This window comes from Dasypus novemcinctus, chromosome 3 (assembly GCF_030445035.2).
Source record: "Dasypus novemcinctus isolate mDasNov1 chromosome 3, mDasNov1.1.hap2, whole genome shotgun sequence".
Classification (NCBI taxonomy): Eukaryota; Metazoa; Chordata; class Mammalia; order Cingulata; family Dasypodidae; genus Dasypus; species Dasypus novemcinctus.
The window spans coordinates 144,090,714-144,116,910 of NC_080675.1; the positions used below are offsets into that span (position 1 = coordinate 144,090,714).

A 26,197-nucleotide genomic window follows, 5' to 3' on the forward strand; every position below is an offset into this window, starting at 1 on the left:
ATAAGAAAGGAAGAAACCAGTAAAAGTAAATCAAAGGGTTACCAAAGAATGAGAATCAAACGTATTTCTGGATCTGTGCCTAGGGTGTCAGAAGGCACAAGTATGCCCTCTCCTCACCCATACTTTCTTACCCACGTTTTTGGAGTACAGGTGACTGATATGTGCCCCAGGCAAAACACCAGGTAAATTTTCTTTAGAGAGATTGGGAAAAGCTAGTGGGCCTGTTGTGTTTCCAGAAAGAAAGGGAAAAAAAAGCCATCTTCATTCTGGCATTTAGAAAGTCTACCAGCTCTCTATATACTCATCCTGATGGAACAGTGCCAGTCAACTTGTAGCCAGCCCACACAGAGCTCTTTATCCCACACAGGAGACCAGTCTAGCCAGAAAACAGACCATATTCACAATAACAGGGGAAATTTATGTTGACTAATGAATCATTCTGTCTTACACATGTCTGAGTAATTACAGATCACCAGACATGTGAGGAAGGCTAACTGCATGAGAGAGAGACTAAAATAACAAGAAAAAAAATGCCACTGGAGAAAGTAGAGCTAATCAGAGAGAACTTTACAACAAAAGAACTCTACTATACTCAGAGATGAAAAAAAAAATTACAACCATTAAATAGGAATAGGAGGACACAAGTTTTCAGGTTGAAATGGCACACCAAGAACCAATACAGTAAATGAAACATCATACCAAGACTCATCTTTTTGAACTGTAGAAGGCTTAGGATAAACAAAAAATCCAGAGAGAAGTTATATTACTCAAGAGTTCTCTAGGGGAAACAGACCCAACAGGAAACACATACACATATATTATAAGATCTGTTTTAGGAATTGGCTCACATGATGGTGGTGAATTCTGTAGGGCAGGCTGCAAACCAAGAAGTCTGATGAAGTTTTCAGTGATTTCTTCAAAAGAAGCTGGCTGGCTGAAGGAGAGATAGAAATTCTTCTTTCTGACGACTGAAATCATGAGTTCTCCCTTTAAGGCCTTCAACTGATTGGGTGGACTTCATTCATTGCTGAAGCCAGTCTCCTTTGTTGATTGTAAATGGAATCAGCCATAGATGCAATCAGCTGACTGATGATTTAAATCTACGAAATATCCCCACAGTAACAATCAGGCCAGTGCTTGCTTGACTAAACCACTGGACACCATTACCTAGCCAAGTTGACACATAAAACTTAACCATCTCAGGAGTTAAATCAACCCTTTCATCCACAATTATTAATGCTTTAAGATGGTGTCGTATTGCCTACAACAGTTTCAAAGATAATAACATGCAATCCAGGATTCTATATCCTGCCGAACTATTTATTAAAGGTGAGAACAGTGTAAAGATGTTCTCACATATGCCAGGACTCAAAAATTTACCTTCTTTTGGAATTAAAAAAAAAAAAATGGGTGAATTATGTATTTACCATCAACTTTGTTAGAAACAGAAATTCAGTATTTAATTTTTCATTAAACATTTTCATTTTTGTCTTTGTTTTTAAAATCTTATTGTTTGTTGAAAAGGGGGTGTGATTACAAATAATGAAACAAATAAATGTGGATTTATACCATACAATAAATTACAGAGCTCTTGTCACAAAGGCCAATTATACTGCTCCATTTATACTCTCAGCAGGCCAAAATGTTCCACACATAACCAACCTATAACTTCCTGTGTTTTCCAATGGCCCCAGACAGCATCAAGCATCCTGTGACTGCTAGCACTGCAATCACTAGTGGCTGGTATATCATATGACTAGCAGGGGCAGCAGCATCAAATTATTTTCCTACCAGGACTGGAATAACATGAGCTGGCTTATATTTTAAAGCATCATTCTGGCTGCTCTTTTGAGAATTGCCTTGGAGATGGAGTAGCGGGGCAAAGGTAGAAGAAGGAAGACTAGTTTGGAGAATGTCTTAGTTTATGAGAGCTGCTATGACAGATACTGCACAGTGAGTTGGCTTAAACAATAAGCATTTATGTCTCATGGTTTTGAAGTCAAGTCTCAACAGGCCATGTTTTTCTCCCTGAAGTCTGTAGTATTCTGGTACTGACTCACTGTAATCTTGGGGGTTTTTGACTTGCATCTCTGCCTCTGTCACATGGTCTTTTCCTGTACCTGTCTCTGACTTTTGACTTCTAGGTTTTCTGCCTTTTTCCAGCTTCTTGTTTCTACTGAATGCATCCACATTTTCACTCTATAGAGCCTCTAGTAATATGCATTAAGATCCACCTGATATAATTTGTCTACATCCTAAATAATACTAATTTGTTCATAAGGTCCTATGTACAAAAGGGTCACACACACATGAACACAGATTAAGAACATGTCTTTTGGGTGGGGCAATATTCATTCTACCACAGTCCACCCTCTGAACTCTAAAAAGACATGTTCGTCCCACGTGCAAAATACATTCACTCCATCCCAATATCCCAAAAGCCTTAAGCCTTTAAACAACAATTCTTAGTACAAAGTCTCAGCAAAATCAGTTACCAGTATAGTCTGTACCAGGGCAAAATTTCTTTGCATCTCTGGAATTGTGAAACCTAGAAAATAAGTCACCTGCTTCCAAAATGCAATGTTGAGATAGGTGTAGGTTAGACATTCCCATTCCAGAAAGGAGAAATTGGAAGGTAAACAGGAGCCACAGGTCCCCAACATGTCTGAAATCCAGCAGTAGAAACTCCATTAGACTGCAAGGTCTGAGAGTTTATCTGTGGACCAATGCTTTATCTTCTGGACCTGCAGAAGCACTGGTGCCACCCTTTCCAAGCACTGAGGTGGCATTCATGCTTTTTCCAAACACTCTGGTATAGGTCTTTCTATACCATCTCACTCTGAGTACCGGGGTAGCAGCCAAGGTCTCCCTGAATACCAGGTCATAGAGCTAATACTCTCTGAGTCCTGATAGTGGCTCCTCTTGGCCTGGGAAAATCTTTTCAGTCCAGACCTCTGCTTCCATAACTTTGCCTTTGATGTTATTTTTCCCTCATTTCATTCCATTTCTGTCCCTTTTAGTCCAGGCTGGCAATACTTTTGATCATACAGAATTCTCAGAAACTCTTTGCGTTTTCCATGCAGTTCAGGGGATTCTCTTTTAGCCTCCTCATTGTTAAAACAAATACCATATCAATGGATTGACTTAAACAATGGGAATTTATTGGCTCACAGTTTTGAGGCTCGGAGAAGTACAAATTAAGGTGTCATCAAGGCAGTGCTTTCATCCTGAAGACAAGTGTTCTGGGATGGCCAGTGATCCTGGTCCTAGGCTCCTCTATCATACGGCAGTTCATATTGTGGCCTCTCCTGGCCTCTCCTTTCTCTTCCAGGTTCCATTGACTTTCAACTTTTGGCTGCTCCCTTTGTGGCTTTTTTTTCTCTCTGTGATCTTTCCTACAAGACCTTCAGTTAAAAAGATTAAAACTCATCTGGGACCACAGCTTATCTAAAGTAATTTTATCAAAGGGTCCTTTTTATGAGTGTTCACACTCATCGGAATGGATGAGTTTAAGAACATGTTTTTCTGAATACATAGCTCCAAGCCATTGCAGAGTCCAAGACATGAGGCAAAAGGAACTTCTTGGTTAACAGCATTTCCAAATCTGACTTCCTGAGGTGGCTGACTGGATCCATGAGTCATATGGCTGATCTCTTTAGCAAACAGATCTTGAGGTAAACCTTCATGTAAGCCCCCGTTCTCTTGGAGGCTTGTCTTAGTTTATAGATGCTAAGACAAGTATTAAACAATGGCTTGATTTAAGAGCAGGAATTTACTGGTTTACAGTTTCAGAGGTTAAAGGGCTTGCTTCTTCCCGGGGTCAGTAGCATTCTGGCTAGCCAGCAAACCTTGGGTTCCTTGGCCTGTATCTGTGCTTTACATCATTACATGACAATGTCCTCTCCTTTACTTTCTGACTTCCTGCTTCTGACTCTCCCATGACTTTCTCTTTATAAGGCCTCTAGTAATAGGATTAAGAGTCATCCAGATTCATTTGGCCATACCTTAACTAAAAATAATATCTTCTAAAAGTCCTATTTACAATGGATTCACACCCAAGGGATGGATTAAGATTAAGTACCTGCTTTCTGAGATACATAATTCAGTCTGCCAGAGGGCTTAACTCCTGGAAGCTCAGGGAGGGCCCTGAGCCACATCTGGCCTTAAGCTCAGAGCATGCTCTATGGATAGGATAAGAATTTTCCTAAGCATGTATTACAGGTTCATTTGTGCTTAACAGTTCAGACCTCTTTATTCCTTTCCTCTCATTTTACTATAATCACCAAGGAGAAATCAGGCTGTACCTTCAACATTTTTCTCAGAAATCTCATCTAAATATCCAAGTTCATCACTTGCAAGTTTTTGCCTTCCATCTATTATTAGAACAATTTCACTAATTCTCTGCCACTTTATAAATAGTATACTTTTCCTCCAGTTTCCAATAACACATTCATTATTTCCTTCTGTGGTCTCACTGGAAACAACTCTAACATCCATATTTCTACCAACATTTTGTTCATGATATATGTGTTCTTTAAGATAGTACAAAACCTTCTTTACAGCTCTCATTTATATCTGAACCCTCACCAGAAACACCTTTAATATCCATATCTGAATCAACAGTTTCTTCAAATCAATCTAGACTTTTTATATCAGAGACTTCAAGATTTTTCCAGCTGCTACCCATTACTCAATTGCAAAACCACTTGCACATTTTTAGGTATTTGTAATAGCAGCACCCCACTCCTGAACCAGATTGTCTTAGTTTGTCAGAGCTACTGTGACAAATACTACACAATGAGTTGGCTTAAATAACAGCATTTATTGACTCAGTCTTGAAGACTAGAAACCTAACATCATGGTCTTGACAGGCTGTGCTTTCTCCCCAAAGCCTATAGCATTCAGGTGCTGGCTTGCCACAGTCCTTAGGGTTTCTTGGCTTCCATCTCTGCCCCTGTTACATGCCCTCCTCCTGTAGTTCACTCTGACTTCTGACTTAAACATCTGGCCTCCTCCAGAGTCTGGTTTTTGCTCATTGCATCTAAATGTCCTCTCTTTATAAGACCTCCAGTTATATGGATTAAGATCTACCCTGATTCAGTTTGGCCACAATTTAGCTAATAATGATATCTTCAGCAATTCCTTCTTACAATTGGATTTTCATCCTCAGGAATTCAGACTAAGTTTAAGAACATGTCTTTTGTTGAGGTATGTGATTCAATCTACCATAGACATCATTGTATTATTCAAGGTGGAAGATGATGGTGGCCGACTTACTGTGGTGTGATGGTTAAGTTCATATGTCAACTTGGTTAAGTTGTGGTGTCCAGGTTTTTAATCAAGCACGCATTGGTCTGATTGTTACAGTAAGGATATTTCTTGGATTTAAATCACCAGTCAGCTGATTGCATCTATGGCTAATTATATATGCAGTCAACTAAGGAGTTAGCCTTCAAAATCAGAGGAGTCTTATCCAAACACTTGAAGGCTTTAAAAAGGACAACTAATGATTTCAGCTGTCAGAAGAAAGAATTTCCATTTTTACCTCAGCCAGCCAGCTTCTCCTGGGGTATGCACTGAAAACCTTCACTAGAGTTCTCAACTTGCAATTTGCTCTACAGAAGATGGACTTGCCCATTCCCACAGTTGTCTGAGTGAATTCCTATAATAAATATCATAATTTTTACATTAGGCATGTGTGTGTGTATGTGTGTATCTTCTCTGTTCTATTTCCCTGAAAAACACTGACTAATACAGGTGGTAACAGTGGAGTTGGTAAAAAGAACTCCGATTCTGGTTATAATTCCCAGATAAAGCCAACAGTATTTTCTTACTGATTGGGTATGGGATGAGTAAGAGAGAAGCCAAGATTTTTGCTCTATATAGTAGAAAAGGAGGAATAGGTTGAAGAAAAATATTAGGAATTAAGTTTTGGATGTTTCATTTCAAAAGTCAATTTGACATGCAATTAGAGATTAATTAGGCATGTGGGTATATGTATCTATCGTTCTGGAGAAAAATCTTGGCTGGAAATAGAATTTTTGGGGTGTCCAACATGTAAATGTTATTTAATGCAGATGAAATCACCTAGGAGTGAGTAGAGATAAAAAAGACATCTAAAAACTGTATCTTAAGGCACTTCTACATTTAAGCCCCAAGGAGATGTGAAGGGAGGATGAAAGAAGGCTCAAGAGAAGCCACCAGTGGAGTATAAGAAGAACCAAGAGAGAATGGTGTCTGAGAAACTTTGTGAAGAAAGTGATTCAAGAAGGAAGAAGTATTAATTTATTTTATGCTGTTGAGAGGTCAAGCAGGAAGAACACTGAAAATTTACTATTGGATTTATGTTAAAAAGCTCTCCTCTAGTGGAGGAGTAGGGACAGACTCTTGATTGAAGTAGGTTTGAGAGAGTGAGAGTATGCTGGTTTGAGTTTTTCATGGACCCCAGTAAATCTGTTCTTAAAGCCAATCCATTCTTGTGCATGTAAGCCTTTCGTAGATGGGACCTTTTGATTAGATTCAGTTAAGGTCCTCTTGATTAGAGCACTTCTATAGGACATGACCCAGGATGGGTCTTAATCCTCTTACTGGAGTCCTTTATAAATGGAGGAATAAAACGCGCAGAGACAGAAGCCTCCAGAAGATGATGAACCTAGAAAAAAGAAAAGCCGTAGACAGAATAGCCCAAAGCTGAGGTAACAAGTTCCAGAAGAGAAGGAAGAGACAAATAGACACTGCCATGTGCCTCATCGCCACAGCTGAGCTTGGAGAGAAAGTGAGTCTGGAGGAAAAGGCAGAGACTGCAGAGTTACCATTGTGCCTTGTCACATAGCAGGAATCCAGGACTGTCAGCAACCAGCCTTTGGGGAGAGAACTCCTGATGCCTTGATTTGGACATTTGTATCAACCTTGAAACTATAAGCTTTTAACCTAATAAATTCCCATTTTAAAGCCAACACATGTCCAGTATATTGCTCCTAGCAATTTTTAGCAAACTGTAACAGAGAGAGAGCTATTTCCAGAGTGAAGGAGTAAGAACCTTCTGAAATTAACAGGAAACAATCTGAGAGGCATTTATTGAGGAAAAAACTGAGCTTTTTGGCATTTTCACTTTCCATTAAAGATTCCTGTTCTATTCCTGACCTCCTCCAAGTTCTGTGGCAGCCTTGAAAAGCAACAGCTTTTCATGGAAGCCATGAAAAAAACAATATCCTAGTGAGGAGTTCCAGGAAGATGGTGTCAGAGTAGGCAGGCAGGGCTCAACTCGCTCATATAAACAACGGCGAAAGGGCCAAAAGCTGTCCGAGGGAACTGCTTTGGGAGTCAGCCGACCAGGACAGTGCCACACAACTCCCAGAAGGGTGAGGGACAAGAGAGATGAAGAACCCAAAACAACAAATGTGAATTACTAAACCCCACTGCAGCCAGAAGGGGCTTCCATCATCCACCCCCAAAATATTAAGCCTGGATAAAACAAAACCCCTGGCTCACTGTAGCCAATTGAGATGGGAGCAGACGTCTTCCTCCCTGTCAGCTGTTACAAGGGAACAGGGAGGGGGAGTCAGGAGACTTCTCTTCCATGAATTCGGCCAGCAAAATCTGCTTTGAATCTCTGCTCTGGCTAGACCAAAACATGGGAAAGTGGAGATTGAAAGAAACACTTCTGTGGAAAGGTGCACCAGTGAGCACCCTTTGCTGGCGTGAAACTACATGGAGAAAAATTGATTTTAGGCTTCTCTTAACCTGAACTCCTGGGAGAAAATCTATAGCCCATTAGTGAATCCCTGGCACAATTTTGAAAACTTAAGCTGGGCGATTTTTTAAAAACAAATAAATTTTATTGATACATACTAATAAAGCATACAGTTCATCCAAAGTAAATTTCAGTGGTATTTGGTATAATCACATAGTTGTGCATTTATCACTTCAATCACCATTAGAGATTTTTCATTATTTCCATGTAATAAAAAAATCAGACCAACAAGAAAATTCTTCATCTCTCAATCTCTCTGGTTCCTCTGCTATTTATGGCTATCAAATTGGGCAATCTTAAAGACTTAATAAGTTGAAACAAATATCAGAGAAGAGCTATGAAAGAAAAAAAAACAATAGGCAAGAGAGAGAAATTGGCCATCAGAGTGAATTCACTGACATACGCAGATGCCTGGACATCAGCAAAAAATTACAAGCCATACTTGGAAACAGGAAGGAATAGCCCAGCCAAAGGAACAAACCAAATATCCTAAAGAGAAACAGGGTTTAAGAAAGCTAATCAATAATTACATAACTTTCTTAAGTAAGTTCAAAGAATTGAAAGAAAATATGACTGAAGAGATAAAGATATTAAGAAGACACTAGATGAGCATAACGAACAATTTGAAAGCCTGCAATGAAAAGTAACAGAACTTATGGAAATGAAAGAAACAATGGATGAGATTAAAAATACATTAAAGGCACATAAGAACAGATTTGAGTTGCTCAATGACAAAATTAGTGATTTCAAACATCTTAACTAGAAAAGACTGGAGAGCAAAAACAGAAGAGAATGGAAAAAATGGAACAGGATCTCAGGGAATTGAATGATGATATGAAGCACACGAAAGGTATGTATTATCGTTGTCCCAGAAAGAGAAGAAAATGGAGAAAGTGAGAAAGAATATTTGAGCAAATCGTGACTGAAAACTTCCCAACACTTACGAAAGACATAAATATCAATATGCAACAGACAGTGCATGTTGAGTTATTCCAAACAGAATAAATCCAGAAATCCAGATAGACTACCCCAAGACACCTACTATTCAGAATGAAAAATATCAGAGATAGAGGATTTTTTTAAAGATTTATTTTATTTTTCTCCCCTTCCTCGCCCCCTCCCCCACACCCCAGTTGTCTGTTCTCTGTGTCCATTTGCTGCGTGTTCTTTTTGTCCGCTTCTCTTGTTGTCAGCGGCATGGGAATCTGTGTTTCTTCTTGTTGTGTCAACTCTCCGTGTATGCGGCGCCATTCTTGGGTAGGCTGCACTTTCTTTCATGCTGGGCAGTTCTCTTTACAGGGTGCACTCCTTGCGCATGGGGCTCTCCTACGCGGGGGACAACCCTGCGTGGTACAGCACTCTTTGCGCACACCAGCACTGCTCGTGGGTCAGCTGCACATGGGTCAGGGAGACCTGGGGTTTGAACCGTGGACCTCCCATGTGGTAGGCGGACACCCTAACCACTGGGCCAAATCTGCTTCCCATAAAGAGGATTTTGAAAGCAGCAAGAGAAAATCAAAGCATCACATACAAGGGAACCTCAATAAGATTCAGTGCCTGCCTCTCATCAGAAAACATGGAGGTGAGAAAAAACTGATACAATGTATTTAAGGTACTGAAAGAGAAAAGCTGCCAGCCAAAAATTCTGTATCTGGCAAAACTGCCCTTCAAAAGGGAGAGTGAGTTCAAAGTCTTCATAGACAAACAAGAAACAATGTGATTGAATTACAAGAGAAACTTTAAGGGAGTCCTACAGCCTGAAAGGAAGAAACAAGGGTGAGAGACTTGGAGAAGAGTGCAGAAATGAAGATTAGTAAGAAGTGAAAATTAAAAACTTTACTAAAATAAAAAGACAAATAATAGTAAGATATAACAACAGAAAGCCACAGGACAAATGGATGAGTAAGTAATATCTTTACAGTAATAACATTGAATGTTAATTATTTGAACTCCCAAATCAGAAGACTTAAACAGAATGGATAAAAATACATGAACCTTTATATACTGTCTATAAAAGACTTACCTCAGATGTAAGGACACAACCAAGTGAAAAGTAAAAGGTTGAAAAAAGATATTCCATGCAAATAGTAACCAAAAAAAGAGCTAGAGTAGCGATACTAATATCAACAAAATAGATTTCAAATGCAAAACTGTTATAAGGGATGAAGGTCACTATGTATTTATAACAGGGGCAATTCAGCAAGCAGAAATAACTATACTAAATATTTATGCACCTAACCTGAGTGCCCCAAGATACACGAGGCACACACTGGCAAAGCTGAAGGGAGAAATAGATGTCTCTACAATAATAGTTGGAGACACAATACTCCACTTCCAGTATTGGATAAAACATCTGACAGAGGATAAGTAAAGAAACAGAGAATTTGAAAAATGTAATAAATGAACTAGACCTAATAGACATCTATGGAGAATTGCACCCCAAAACAGCAGGATATACAGTCTTTTCAAACACTAATGGCTCTTTCTACAGAGTAGATCATATATTGGGTCACAAGATGAACTCAATAAATTTTAAAAGATTGAAATGATAAAAAACACTTTTTATCTGATCATAACTGAATGAAGCTGGAAATCAATAATAGACAGAAAAAAGGGAAAATTCATAAATATATGGAGATTAAACAACCCACTCTTAAATAATCATTGGGTCAAAGAATAAATTGGAAGAGAATTCAGAAAATATCTTGAGATGAATGAAAATGAGAATACAACACATCAAAACTTATGGGAGTGCTCACTTTGGCAGCACATATACTAAAATTGGAACGATATAGAGAAGATTAGCATGGCCCCTGCACAAGGATGACATACAAATTCGTGAAGTGTTCCATTAAAAAAAAACAACAGCAACAGAAAAAACTTATGGGACACCACATAGGCAGTACTGAGAAGGAAATTTATAGCCCTCAATACTTACATTTAAAAAGAAGAAAGAGGGAAGCGGACTTGGCCCAGTGGTTAGGGCGTAGGGCGTCCGCCTACCTCATGGGAGGTCCGCAGTTCAAACCCCGGGCATCCTTGACCCATGTGGAGCTGGCCCATGCGCAGTGCTGATGCGCGCAAGGAGTGCCGTGCCACGCAGCCGTGTCCCCCACATAGGGGAGCCCCACGCACAAGGAGTGCGCCCCGTAAGGATAGCCACCCAGAGCGAAAGAAAGTGCAGCCTGCCCAGGAATGGCGTCGCACACACAGAGAGCTGACACAACAAGATGAGACACAGATTCCCGTGTAAGGGAGCCCCACGTGCAAGGAGTGCACCCCGTAAGGAGAGCCGCCCTGCATGAAGAAAGCGCAGTCTGCCCAAGAATGGCGCCGCACACATGGAGAGCTGACACAGCAAGATTTCGCAACAAAAGGAAACACAGATTCCTGGTGCTGCTGATAAGGATAGAAGCGGTCACAGAAGAACACACAGCGAATGGACACAGAGAGCAGACAACTGGGGGGGGAGAAATAAATAAAAAATAAATAAAAAGAAGAAAGAGCTAAAATTGATTATCTAATCGCACACCTGGAGGAGCTAGAAAAAGAACAGCAAACTAATCCCAAACCAAGCTGAAGGAAAGAAATAGTAAATATCAGCAGAAGTAAATGAAATTGAGAACAAAAAAACAGTGGAGAGATGCAATGCCAAGTTGTTTCTTTGAGAAGATCAACAAAATTGACAAACCCTTAGCTAGACTGACAAAAAAAATAGAGAGAAGATGCAAATAACTGAAATCCGAAATGAGAGGGAGAACATTACCACTGACCCTTCAGAAATAATAAAGATCACAAGAGGATACTATGAATAACTGTAAGCCAAAAAGTAAACAATGTAGAGGAGATGCACAAATTCTTAGAAGTACACAAACCACCTACACTGACCCTATAAGAAATAGAAGATCGCAACAAACCAATCACAAGTAAAGAGATTGAAACAGGCATCAAAAACCTCCTGAAGATGAAAAGCCCAGGACCAGATCGCCTCACAGGTGAATTCTACCAATCATTCAAATACAGTCTAATACCGATCTTGCTCAAGCTCTTCCAAAAAAATTGAACAGGAAAGAAACTCATTCTATGAAACCAGCATTACCCTAATACCCTAATACCAAAAACTGATAAAGATACTGTGAAAAAAGAAAATTACCAATATCGCTAATGAATATAGATGTAAAACTCCTCAACAAAATATTTGCAAAACAAATCCAAAAGCACATCAAAAGAATTATACACCACGAACTAGTAGATTTTATCCCAGGTAGGCTAGGGTGGTTCAACACAAGAAAATCAATTACTGTAATAAACCACATTGATAAATTGAAGAAGAAAAATCACATGATCCTCTTGATTGATACAGAAAAGGCATTTGACCAAATACACCCTTTCTTGATAAAAATACTCCAAGAGTTAGGAATAGAGTGAAACTTTCTCAAAATGTTAAGTGCATATATGAAAAACCTACAGCTAGCATTGTACTCAACAGTGAAAGACTGAAAGTCTTCCTACTGAGATCAGGAACAAAACAAGTATGCCCATTGTCACCACTGTTTTTCAATATTGTGCTAAAAGTTCTAGCTAGAGTATTTAGCCTAGATATAGAAATAAAAGGCACCCAAGTAGGAAAGGAAGAAGTAGAACTTGGACTATTCGCTGATGATATAATCCTATATCTAGGAAATCCTGAGAAATTCACAATAAAGCTACTTGAACTAAGAGATGAGTTCAGCAAAGTGGAGAGATACAAGATTAATACAACTCACTAGTGTTTCTATACACTGCTGATGTGCAATCTGAGGAGGAAATCAGAAAAAAAATTCCATTTATAATAGTGACTAAAAGTATCAAATATATAGGAATAAACTTAACCAAAGACATAAAGGATCTGTATTCAGAAAACTACAAAATATTGCTGAAAGAATACAAAGAAGATTTAAATAAATGGAAGGGCATTCTGTGTTCAAGTATTGGAAAACTAAATGTTGTTAACATGTCAATTCTACCCAATCTGATTTACAGATTCAGAGCAATAAAAATCCCAACAGCATTTTTTGCAGAAATGGGAAAGCCAAATATTAAATTTATTTAGAAGGGTTAGGGGCCCCAAACAGCCAAAAATGTCTTTAAAAAAAGAGGAATGGTGCAGCAGGTATAACTCAGTGGTTGAACACCTGCTTCCCATGTACTAGGTCCTGGGTTCAATCCCTAGTACCTAAAAAAAAAAAAAAAAAAAGATGAAGTAGGAGAACCCTCACTTCCTGCTTTTGGAGCATATTATTTAGCTCCAGTGGTAAAAACAGCATGTTACTGGCTTAAAGACAGAGAGATTGACCAATGGAACTGAATTGAGAACTCAGAAATAGACACGGCTATGGGCAAGTGATTTTTGACAAGGCTGTCAAACCCTTCCAACTGGGCCAAACAGTCTGTTCAACAAATGGTGCTGGGAGAACTGGATAGCCATATCCAAAATAAAGAAAGAGGATCCCTATCCCACACCTTATACAAAATGAACTTAAAATGGATCGAGTAAAAAAGAAAAGAAAAAAAAAGGATCAAGTACCTAAATATAAAAGCCAGAGCTATAAAACTCCTAGAAGAAAATGTAAGAATACATCTTCAAGATCTTGTGGTAAGCAGTAGTTTATTAAGCTTTACACCCAAAGCACATTCAATAAAAAATACAGATAAATGAAACTTCCTCAAAATTAAACACTTTTACATCTTAAAGGACTTTGTCAAAAGGGTGAAAAGGCAGCCAACTCAATGGGAGAAAATATTCAGCAATCATGTGTCCAATAAGGGTTTCAATTTCTCTGATATATAAAGAGCTCATACAACTCAACAATGAAAGGACAAACTACCTGATAAACAGGCAAAAGACTTAAAAAGACAATTGTCCAAAAAGATATACAAATGGGAAAAAACAAACAAACATGAAAATATGTGCAACATCATTAGCAATTAGGGAAATGCAAATCAAAACTACAATGAGGTATCATTTCACACCTATTAGAATGGCAACTATTAAGTCAGAAAACTGTAAATGTTGGAGAGAATATGCAGAGATAGGAATGCTTATTTACCATTGGTGGTAGTATAGAATACTGCAGCCACTGTGGAGGACTGTTTGGCAGTTCCTAACGAATTTGAATATAAACTTACCATGTGACTCTGCACGTAGTGGCATTTTTCACAGTTGCCAAAAGATGGAATCAACCCAGGTGTCCATCAACTGATGAACAGATAAACTGTGGTATATATATCTGGTGGAATATTATGAAGCGTAAGAAGAAGTGAAGTCATGAAGCCTATGACAACATGGATGAACCTGGAGGACATTATGTTGATTGCAGGAAGCTAGACACAAAAGGACAAATACTGTATGATTCCAGTACTATGAACTAATATATTATGTAAACTCATGGAGTTAATAATTAGAATATAGGTCACCAGAAAATAGAATGAGGGTAGAGAATGGAAAGCTGAGGGTTAATCTGTGCAGAATTGGTAGAAAGGTTGGTTGTAAATCTTTGGAAATGAATAGAAATGGTGAAAGCACATCATAGTGTTTGTAAGTAGCAGAGCTATTTTATGGCTATGACAGTGGTTGAAAGGGTAAGTCTAAGATGTATATTACTAGAAGGAAAGCTAAAATATGGGACTGTATAACATAGTGAAACTTCATGTAAAATATGAATATGGGAGATTCTGCATATATAAGACTGTTTTTACAAAATGTAAATGCAAATATCCTAGAGAGAAGGAAACAAAATAGCAGTTATATATGGCAGAAGAAGCATAAAGAGATTGAGATGTGAAGAGTTTTGTTTTTTGTTATTATTGCTATTGGAGTAATGAAAATTCTCTAAAATGATTGAAGTGATGAATGCACAACTATGTAATTTTACTGAATACCATTGATTGTATACTTTGGATGGATTTATACTTTATTAATATGTATTAATAAAATTGATTTGTTTTTTAAAAAATCCTATCAACTACTGGAGATGGAAGAACTGATTTGGAGTTCTCCCAAAATGCCCAGCCCTAGAGAACTGTTTGTACTTGAACTGTCAGGCAAGCAGCCTTTTTCCTGGGGTGTTTGTTGAAAACAGTAAGTAACAATTATTTAACATTTTAGCTGTCTAGGTAGCAATAACATTTGGAGCATACAAAAAGCTGACCAAAATACTTTAAAAGAAAAGTGAGAAACTGAGTATCCATAGGAGGCTTTGAAAAGCACCAACATATTCCTGGGAATCTAAAAGGCCACACACAGGTGTGGGACTGTGCCCATGTCCCTGCCCATGCCCTGGAAAGACCTAGATAGACCCTAATCTCTCGCCTCTAGCTGATATTAGGCTCTGCCCAAGCAGGATTTGATCCCTTAGGTAGTGATGTAGTGACAGCTGGAGTGTTGAAAACATGCCCCAGCTTACATACAAAGTCTGTCAGCAAAGGCTGGAAGACTTATTGGTACAAGGAATTTGAGGAAATTTCTGTCCAAACATTAGCTAACTAGTAACCTAATTGAGCAGAGACTTCATTATGCATATACAACAGCAAATGCAGACTTCACAAAATAACTTCAGGAAAGTCACTAAACAGTAGCAACAGCAGCAACAACATATAGATAGCAATCACAAACCCGATGGTGATATATAATTTCCAGAGTTGCCGCAATATATGATTTAATTGACCAGTTTTCAATAATAACAAAAAATGAGATATGAAAAATAAAAACTAGAATAGTGTGGCCCATACACAAGGGAAAAGCAGTCAATACAAAATGTCTGTGAGAAAACCCAGACTTTAGACTTACTACAAAGACTTTGAATCAGCTATTATAATCATGTCAAAAGAAATAAAGGAATGATGTGTCACCAAATAGAGAATATCAATCCAGGGATAGAATTACTTTTTAAAAAAATATCAAATAGAAATTTTGAAGTTCAGAAGTGTAATAACTGAAATAAAAAATTCTCTGCAGGGGCTCTTCACCAGGTGGATCACACAGAAGATCCATGCCTTTGAAAATAGATCAACTGAGATTACCCAATCTGAGGAGCAGAAATAAAGAAGGGGTGGGGGAAAGCAAACAGTGCCTCGGAAATCTGTGGAACACCATAAAACTGCATATGTACAATGGAATTCCCAGAAGGAGAGGAGACAGAGAAAGAGGGTGGAAAAATATTGAGGAAATAATGACTGAAAACTTCCCAAATATTATGGGGGAAAAAAATCAGAACATGTCTCCAGGAAGCCCGTTACTCAAAGTAGGATAAACTCAAAGAGATTCAAACCTAAAAACATAATCAAATTTGAAAATAGATAAAGAATAAAGAAGGAATCTTGAAAGCAGCAAGAAAAAAGTGATTCATCACATCCAGGGCACCTCAGTTAGATTAACAATGATTTCTCATTAGGAACAACAGAGACGAGAAGGCAGTAGGATAATTCAAAATGCTAGGGGTAAAGACTGTCAACCAAGAATTCTACATCCAACAAAACTACCCTTCAAAAATGAAGAAAAAATTAAGACATTCCCAGATAAACAGAAATGAGAATTCATTGCTGACAAACCTATCCTACATAAAATACTAAAGAGAGTCCTTCAAGTTGAAAAGAAAGGATATTAGAACAAACTCAAATCCATGTGAATAAACAAAGAGTACTAGTAAATGTAGAAACATATAAAAGACAGTATGAATGGATTTTTTATTACTCCTTTTTTTTCCCTGACTTAAAGACAACTACATAATTCATTCTTATAGGGAAACAGATGTGGCTTACGCCATTGGGGTCCCATCTACCATATGGAGGGTCCAGGGTTCAATGCCCAGGGCCTCCTGGTGAAGGCAAGCTGGCCCATGCAGCGAGCTGGCCCACGCGGAGTGCAGGCACACACAGAGTGCCAGCCCAAGGAGGAGTGACAGCTCACGTGGGAGTGCCGCCCTGTGTGGGAATGCTGGCTGACACCGAGAGTTGGCGCAGCAAGATGACACAACAAGAGACACAAAGGAGAGACAATGAGAAGACGTAGCAGAACAGGGAGCTGAGGTGGTGCAAGAAAAAGATTGCCTCTCTCCCACTCCGGAAGGTCCCAGGTTCGGTTCCCAGAGCCGCCCAGTTAGAATACAAGCAGGGAAGCAGACTTGGCTCAATGATAGGCCACATGGGAGGTCCGCAGTTCAAACCCAGGACCTCCTTGACCCATGTGGAGCTGGCCCACGCACAGTGCTGATGCACTCAAGGAGTGCCGTACCACGCAGGGGTGTCCCCCAAGTAGGGGAGCCCCACGCACAAGGAGTGTGCCCTGTAAGGAGAGCTGCCCAGTGCAAAAGAAAGTCCAGCCTACCCAGGAGTGGCACTGCACACATGGAGAGCTGACACAGCAAGATGATGCAACAAAAAGAGACACAGATTCCCAGGCCACTGACAAGAATAGAAGTGAACACAGAAGAACACGCAGTGAATGGACATAGAGAACAGACTACTAGGGGGAGGGGGAAAGGGGAGAGAAATAAATATATCTTAAAAAAAAAAAAGAATGCAAGCAGACACAGAAAGAACACAACAGTGAATGGACACAGAGCAGACATTGGGGGTTGGAGGGGAGAAATATATGCAATAAATCTTTAAAAATATATAATTCATTATTATAAAACTCTTAATGTACTTATAACACATAAAGGTATACTTGTATGGCATTGATAATACAAAAGTCAGGGAAACAAATGGGGCTATATAGGAATAAATTAAGTCAGTATTACTCCAAGCTACAATTTGATAAATTTAAGATGTAATCCCAGGTCAATAACTAAGAAATTATCTTTTAAAAATAGTAAAAGAAAAGGAAATAAATATGGTCCATCACACAATATCTAACCTAGAAAAAGGCAAGTGATAGTGAAATAGAGGAGCAAAAAAGACATAAGCCATTTAGAAAACAAATAGTAGAATGCCAGGTATAATCTTATGAGAGCAGTAATTAAATATAAATAGATTAAATATGCCTTAAGATTGGCATTATGGACTTTTAAAAAAAATCCAACTAAATGCTGTTTAGAAGAGACTTTGGGTTCAAAGACGAGAATAGGCTGAAAGTAAAAAGGATGGGGGAAGGTATACTATGAAAACAGTCACTTAAAGCTGGAGTGGCTATACAGTGGCTATATATATCAGATAAAATAGAGTTTAAGACAAAAACTATAACTATAATCGAAGAAGGGCATTTTATAATGTTAAGGGCAATCCAGGGAAGTAGATGTGGTTAAAGCAGTTGGGTGCCCACCTCCCACATGGGAGGTCCTGGGTTTGGTTCCTGGTGCCTCCTAAAGAAGATGGGCTGATGTGAAAGGCTGGAACAGCAAGCTGATGTGACAAGATGACGCAATGAAGAGACACAAGGAGAAAACACAATGAGAGACCCAACAAGTGGAAAACGAAGGTGGCTCAAGCAATCGGGCACCTCTCTCCCATATGGGAGGTCCTGGATTCGGTTTCCGGTGCCGCCTAAAAAAAAAAAAGGAAGATGAGCACATAACGAACAAACATAGCAGAGAGCAAGTGCAGAATGATGCAGGACGTGGGGCAAGGAAAAATAAATAATAAAAATTTTTAAAAATGTTTTAAAGGGCAATCCAACAAAAAGACGTAACTGCAGACATATGCACCTAACAACAGAGCTCGAAAAGACTTGAAGATGCCACAGTAAATATTGCCTCAAATAACAGAGCTCGTGAGGGCTCTAGAGACATCCAGACACTATAGGCAGGGCAGACAACTCAGGAGTTTGGCACCCTGCCAGTGTGCCTTGCTTTGGAATTTATGTTCCCCAAGGTGACAGAGTTGGACTCATTTGTGGTTTCCCTACACATGGCTCTTCTGCCCCTTCTATTTGAACCTACATTTAATATGAAAGTTGGTAGGAGTATGTCCAAGAGACTTAAATCTTTGGTTCGTCTGTGTGCCATTTGGGCCCTGAATCTCAGCAGAGTTGCAACATTTCCTCCAGTTCATTGGACTCACCCAGGACAATTAACAAGATGATAATGGATAATGCCCATCCCAAGGAATAGAGAATCCCCAACTGTAAGCAAGATAGTCCTATCCATCTGCCCCATGGGATCTAAGCCCCCTCTCAGTTAGAGGCAGAATGGGCATCACCATCCCCAAATCCTCGAGATTGGGGAATGAACAATGGACTAAAGTAGACTATTATTCTACTATAGATTTATTATTTTTCTAGCAATGGAAGAACTTTTGTCATTGATGTGGAAGCAGTGGCCACCAGAGGTTCTGAGGGAAAGGAGAAGTGAAAATAGGTGTAAAATGGCATTTTCAGGACATTGAAATTGTCCTGCATGATGTTGCAATGATGGATACAGGCTATTATATATTTTGTCATAATTTACAAAATTGCATGGGACAGTATAAATTGTAAACCATAATCCACGGTTAGTGGCAATGCTTCAGTGTGTGTTCATCAATTGTAACAAATGTATTACAATTGTTAATGTGGGAAAGTGTGGCAGGGGTAGGAAGTGTGGCATATGGAAAGCCCCAATATTTTTTAATGTAACATTTATGTAATCTAAAATATCTTTTTTAAAAAAGACATGAAGAAAAAACTCCTGGAAGAGAAAATTAGACAATAGGGAGAAGATGAAAGTGCATAAAAGGCAATATGAATTGGGTAATTGTTAAAACTTTATATGGGATTAAAGTAGGTTTTTATGATGGGAGAATTAAGATGTTTCTGTGTTGGTGGGAATAAAATGCATGGAAGGGGACAATTGGTAATATAGAAGAAGAGCAAAGGGATAATTGTTAGATCAATGTACTTGAGCAAAGTAGATATGAAGGCATCCACTGCCCAAATAAAGGGATTAGACTTAGTCAGGTGTATATACCAGTTCATTTAGAGCAAACTGTTTTTGTAAAAGGGCAGCTTGTAATATTTTAGGTTTTGTGGGCCAAAGAGCAAAATGAGAATGTTATGTAGGCTAGACTTACATAATGAGAAAAACAAATTTATACAAAATTTATTGTTAAGATTCAAAATTGCCACCTTTGTCTTCTGGCTTCACATGTTGGTACTGAGAAATTCAATACTTTGACTCTTAATCCTTGTGTCTGACCTTTTCCCCTGTCTGAAAGTTTTTTAAAATTTTGTAATTAGAGAAGTTGGTTTACAGAAAAATCATGTAAAAAATACCATGTTCCTATATAGCCCCTATTTTTCACATTTTCCATAAGTGTGGTGCCTTTGTTATAGTTGGTGAAAGATTATTAAAATTGTACTATCAACTATAGTTAATAGTTTAGGTATATTTTTTCTCATATACCACCTATTGTTAATACCTTGTCTTAGGGTGGAACATTTGTTATAATTCACAAAAAAATATTCTTATACTGTTAACTATCATTGTTTACAGCAGGGTTTACCATGTTATACAGTCCTATATTTTATCTTTTAATTTTTATTCTAGTATCATATATATAACCTAAAATTTCTCCTTTTAACCACATACACATATAATTCAGTTCTGTTAATTACAGTCACAATACTGTACTACAATCACCACCATCCATTTCCAAAACTTTTACAGTCAAGCAAAATAGAAATTAGGTACAAATTAAGCATTAACTCCCCATTCTCTACCCCCAGTCCAGCCCTGAGTAACCTGTATTTTAGATTCTAACTCTATGAGTTTGCTTATTCTAATTAGTTCACATCAGTGAGATCATACAATATTTGTCCTTCTGTGTCTGGCTTATTTCACTTACCATAATATCTTCAAAATTCATGCATGTTGTCGCATGCTTCAGGACTTCAGTCCTTTTTATGGGTGAATATTCCATCGTATGTATATACCACATGTTGTTTATCCATTCACTGGTTGATGAACCCTTGGGTTGCTTCCATCTTTCGGCAATTGTGAATAATGTTGCTATGACTATCAGCATGCAAATATCTGTTCAAGTTCCAACTTTTAATTCTTTTGGAAATAAACCTAGTAGCAGGATTTCCAGGTCATGTGATAATTCTGTACATAGCTTTCTGAGGAACTGCCAAACTGTCTTCCATAGAGACTACACCATTTTATGTTCCCACCATTTAGGAATAAGTGTTCCTGTTTCTCTTCATCCTCTCCAGCACTTGTAGTTTTCTGTTTTTTTCAATAGTAGCCATACTGATGGGAATGAAATTATATCTCATTATGGTTTTGAGTGGCATTTCTCTCATAGCTAGTGATGTTGAACATCTTTTCATGTGCTTTTTAGCCATTTGTATATCCTCTTGGGAGAAATGTCTATTCAAGTCTTTTGCCCATTTTTTTTAAAAAGCAGTTTTATTCACACACCATACAATCCTTCTAAAGTATACAATCTTCAGCTTTCAGTATAATCACAGAGTTGTGCATTCATTACCAAAATCAGTTTTAGAAACTCCATACCCCTTATACCTCCCTATTGTTGACACTTAGCTTTGGTGTTGTACCTTTGTTAAAATTGATGGAAGAATATTAAAATATTTCTGTTAACTATAGTCCATAGTTTCTATTAGGTGTATTTTCCCATATACTACCCCATTATTAACCTGTTAGTAATAGTGATGTACATTTGTTCTAGTTCATGGAAGAACATTCTTATATTTTTGCTTTTAACCACATTCATCATCCACAACAGGGTTTACTGTGTTATACATTCTCACATTTCATACTCTAGCTTCCTTCTAGTGATATACATGACCTTAAATTTCTCTATTCAACCACAATCATATGCACAATTCAGCTTTAATTATACTCACAGTAATATGCTATTATCACCTCTTTTCATTTCCAAACATTTACAATCAACCTTACTAAACATTCTGCATAAATTAAGCTCCAGCTCCCCATTCTCTACCCACATTCTATCTTCTGGTCAACTGTATTCTAGATATTAACTCCATGAGTTTGCTCATTATAATTAATTCATATTAGTGAGATAATACAGTATTTGTCTTCTTGTCTCTAGATTATTTCACCCAACATAATATTTACAAGGTTCATCCATGTCGCATTCATCTGAACTTTCACTTCTTCTTAAAACTGGGTAATAGTCTACTGTGTGTATATATCACATTTTCTTTATCCATTCATCTGTTTGTAGACACTTGCTTTATATCTGTCTTTCAGCAATTGCAGATAATGCTGCTATGAACATTAGTGTGCAAATATCTGTTCTCATCCCTGCTTTAAGTTCTTCTGACTATATACCTAGTAGAGGGATTGCTAGATCACATGGCAGTTCTATACTTAGCTTTCTGAGGAACCACCAAACTATCATAGCACATGTACCATTCTACATTCCCACCAGCAGCAAGTAAGTGTTCTTGTTTCTCCACATCCTCTCCAACACTTGTAGTTTTTTGGGGGTTTTGTTTTTGTTTTTAACAGTGGCAAGTCTGGTAGCTGTGAAATGATACCTCATTGTGGTTTTGATTTGCATTTCTCTAAAGCTAGTGATGTTGAATATCTTTTCATGGGCTTTTTAGCTATTTATATTTTCTCTTTGGTCAATTATCTAGTCAAATCTTTTGCCCATTTCTTATTTGGGTTGGTCATCTTTTTATTGGTGAATATTAGGATTTCTAAAATATATTCTGGATATTAAACCTTTAATGGATATGTGGTTTCCAGTTATTTTCTCCCATTGAGTGGGCTGTCTTTTCACCTTCTTGACAGAGTATTTGGAGTACAAAAGTGTTCAGTTTTGAGGCAATCCCATTTATGTATTTTGTCTTTCATTGCTTGTGCTTTGGGTATAACGTCTAAGAACCCACTGCCTACCATAAGATCTTGAAATTGCTTCCCTGCATTTTCTTCTGGTTTTATGGTTCTTACTACTTTATGTAGGTCTTTGATCCATTTTGAGTTAACTATTGTATAGGAAATGAGATAGGGGTCCTCTCTCATTCATTTGGATAAGGATATCCAATTCTCCCAGCACCGTTTGTTGAAAAGACTGTTCTGTCCTAGTTGAGTGGACTTGGCAGCCTTGTCAAAAGACATTCAGCCATAGATGCAACAGTCTGTTTCTGAACTCTTAATTCAATTCCATTTGTAAATATATCTGTCCTTGTGCCAATACCACTGTGGCTTCATGATAAGCTTTGAAGTCAGGAAACATGAGTCCTCTAACTTCATTCTTCTTTCTCAAGGTGTTTTCAAATAAATTGGATAATTTGACTTTTCTATTTCTGCAATGTAGGCTGTTGGAATTGTGATTGAGATTGCATTGAATCTATAAATCATTTTGGGTAGAATTGACAACAATATTTAATCTTCCAATCCATGAACATGGAATGTCCTTCCATTTATTTAGGGCTTCTTTGATTTTTTTAAGCAATATTTTTACTTTTCTGTGTACAAGCCCTTTATTTCCTTGGTCAAATTTCTAGATATTTGATTATTTTAGTTGCTGTCGTAAATGGAGTTTTTTCTTGATTTTCTCCTCAAATTGCTCATTACTGATGTATAGAAACACTACTGACTTTTGCCTGTTGATTTTGTACTCTATCACATTGATGAATTCATTGATTAGCCCTAGTGCCTTTGTTGTAGATTTTCTATATAGGATTGTAGCAGTTTGATATTATTGATGAATTCCAAAAAGAAATATTGGATTATGTTTGTAAATTGGTCTTTTCCTCTGGGTATATAAGAGTATATTGGATTCAGTATGTGTCAGTAGGGCGTTGAATACCCAACCCTTGGTGGGTGGGGACTCGCAGATAAAAGACATGGCAAAGGACAGAGTTGAGGGCTTTTTAATGTTGGAGTTTTGATGTTGGAATTTGATGCTGTAGCTGGAACCCCAGGGAGAGAGAGAACCATTCACCTGACAGTCTACAGCTGACCCTGTGGAGAAAACAGAGGAGCTGAGCCCACAGGAACCCAGGAAGCCTGAGCCCTCACAGACATCAGCAGCCATCTTGCTCCAACATGTGAAAATAGACTTTGGTGAGGGAAGTAACTTACGTTTTATGGCCCGGTATCTGTTTAGCTCCTACTCCAAATAAATACCCTTTATAAAAACCAAACAATTTATGGTATCTTGCATCAGTACCCCTTTGGCTGACTAATACATAGGATCATGTCCTATATATAATACATGTCATATATATTCACTGCAAATACTTCCTCCTTTCCAATTTAGGTGACTTTTATTTCTTTTTCTTGTCTGATTGCTCTGGCTAGAACTTCCAGTGATATGTTGAATAACAGTGGTGGCAGTGGGCATACTTGTGTTCCAGATCTTAGAGGGAAAGCTTTCAGTCTTCCACCATTGAGAATGATGTTAGCGGTGGGTTTTTTCATATATTCTCTTTATCATGTTGAGGAAGTTTCCTTCCATTGCTATTTTTTGAAATGTTTTTATCAAGAAAGGATCCTAGATTTAGTCTAATGCCTTATCTGTGTCCATTGAGATAATCGTGTTTTTTCCCCTTCCTTTTGTTAATGTGGTATATTACATTAATTGATTTTCTTATGTTAAACCACCCTTGCATACCTGGGATAAATCCCACATGGTTATTGTGTATAATTCTTTAACTGCACTGTTGGAGTTGGTTTGCAATGTTGTTGAAGATTTTTGCATCTGTCCTCATATAAAGAAATTGATTTGTATTTTCCTTTCTTGTAGTGTCTTTATGTGGCTTTGGTATTAGGGTGATGTTGGCTTCATAGAATGAGTTAGGTAGAGTTCCCTCCTGATCAAATGTTTGGAAAAGTTTGAACACAATTCGTATTAATTACTCTTTGTATTTTTGGTAGAATTCACCCATGAAACAATCTAGTCCTGGACTTTTCTTTGTTGGGAGGATCTTGATAACTGACTCAATCTCTTTAGTTGTAATTGGTCTGTCAAGATCCTCTATTTCTTCTCAAATCAGTATAGTTGTTAATAATGTGTTTTTACAAATCTGTCCATTTTATTTAGGTTGTCTAATTTGTTGGCATACAGTTGTTCATAGTATACTTATAAGGATTCTTTTCATTTCTGTGGGGTCAGTATTAATGCCACCTCTCTTGTTTCTGATTTTATTTATTTGCATCTTCTCTCTTTTTTTCTTTGCTGGTCTAGCTAGGGGCTAGTTAGGTTTACTGATCTTTTTTTAAAAAAAAAACTTTTTTTAAGGCGCTCTATTGTTTTTTACTCTAAATTTCACTTATTTCTGCTCTAATCTTTATTTCTTTCCTTCTGCTTGATTTGGGACTAGTTTGCTGTACTTTTTTTAGTTCCACCAGGTGTATAGCTAGGTCTTTGAATTTAGTTCTTTTTTAATGTAATCATTTAGTGCTATAAATTTCCCTCTCATCATTGGCTTTGCTGCATCCCATAAGTTTTAATATGTTGTGTTCTTTTTTCATTCTTCTCAAGGTATTTACTGATTTCCTTTGCAATTTCTTCTTTTACCCACTTTATTTAAGAGCGCTTTATTTACCTCAATACATTTGTGGATTTTTCAGTTCTCTACCCATTATGGATTTCCAACTTCATTCCATTATGGTCAGAGAAAATGCTTTGTATAATTTCAATCTTTTTTATTTTATTTATACTTGTTTTGTGACCAGGATAGGTGACCTATCCTGGAGAATGGCTTGAGAGAAGCCCATATGGGCTTGAGAGAAGAATGTATATCCTGCTGTTTTGGGGTGCAATATTTTGTATATGTTCATTAGGTCTAGTTCATTCATCATATTACTCAAGTTCTTTGTTTTGTCTGTCTAGATGTTCAGTCTATTAATGAGAATGGTGTATTGAAGTCTCCAACTATTATTGTAGAAGTGACTGTTTTACCCTTCAGTTTTGCCAGTGTTTGCTTCATATATTTTGGGGCACCACAGTAAGGGACATAAATATTTTTTTATTGTTTTTTTCTTCTTTGTGGATCGCTCCTTTTATTAATATATTGTATTCTTCTTTGTCTCTCATAACAGCTTTTGACTTAGTCTATTTAATCCAATATTAGTATGGCTACCCCAGGTCTTTTTTTTTTTTGTTACTATTTGAATGGAATATCTTTTCCCATTTTTTCACTTTCAGTCTATTTTTGTCTTTTGGCCTAAGGTTAGTCTCTTGTAAATACACATAGTTGGATCAAGGCCTTTTATCCCTTGTACCAATCTCTGTCTTCTGATTGGGGAATTTAATCTATTAACATTTAGTGTTATTACTGTAAATGCTATACTTACTTCATCCTTTGGTTTTTATATGTCATGTTTTCCCCCCTCTTTCCTTTATTGCAACCTCCTTTTCTGTATAGTTGATCTTTTGTGATATACTGACTGAGCTCTTTCTCATTTCTGTTTATGTATATTTCTTAAATATTTTATTTGGGATTACCCTGGGGTTTGTGTTATACAACCTTTATCTATAACCTAT

The 26,197-nt window shown here is 37.7% G+C and overlaps 1 protein-coding gene and 1 non-coding gene across 4 annotated transcripts in view; both read left to right on the top strand.

The window, feature by feature from the left end:
• Positions 1–26,197, top strand: part of GLCE (glucuronic acid epimerase) — a 127,874-nt gene that overhangs the window by 83,467 nt on the left and 18,210 nt on the right. The gene's annotated exons all lie outside the window — the stretch shown is intronic.
• Positions 10,505–10,611, top strand: LOC111762483 (U6 spliceosomal RNA). Its single transcript, XR_002795586.1, has one exon. It is a non-coding gene; the product is annotated as a U6 spliceosomal RNA (small nuclear RNA).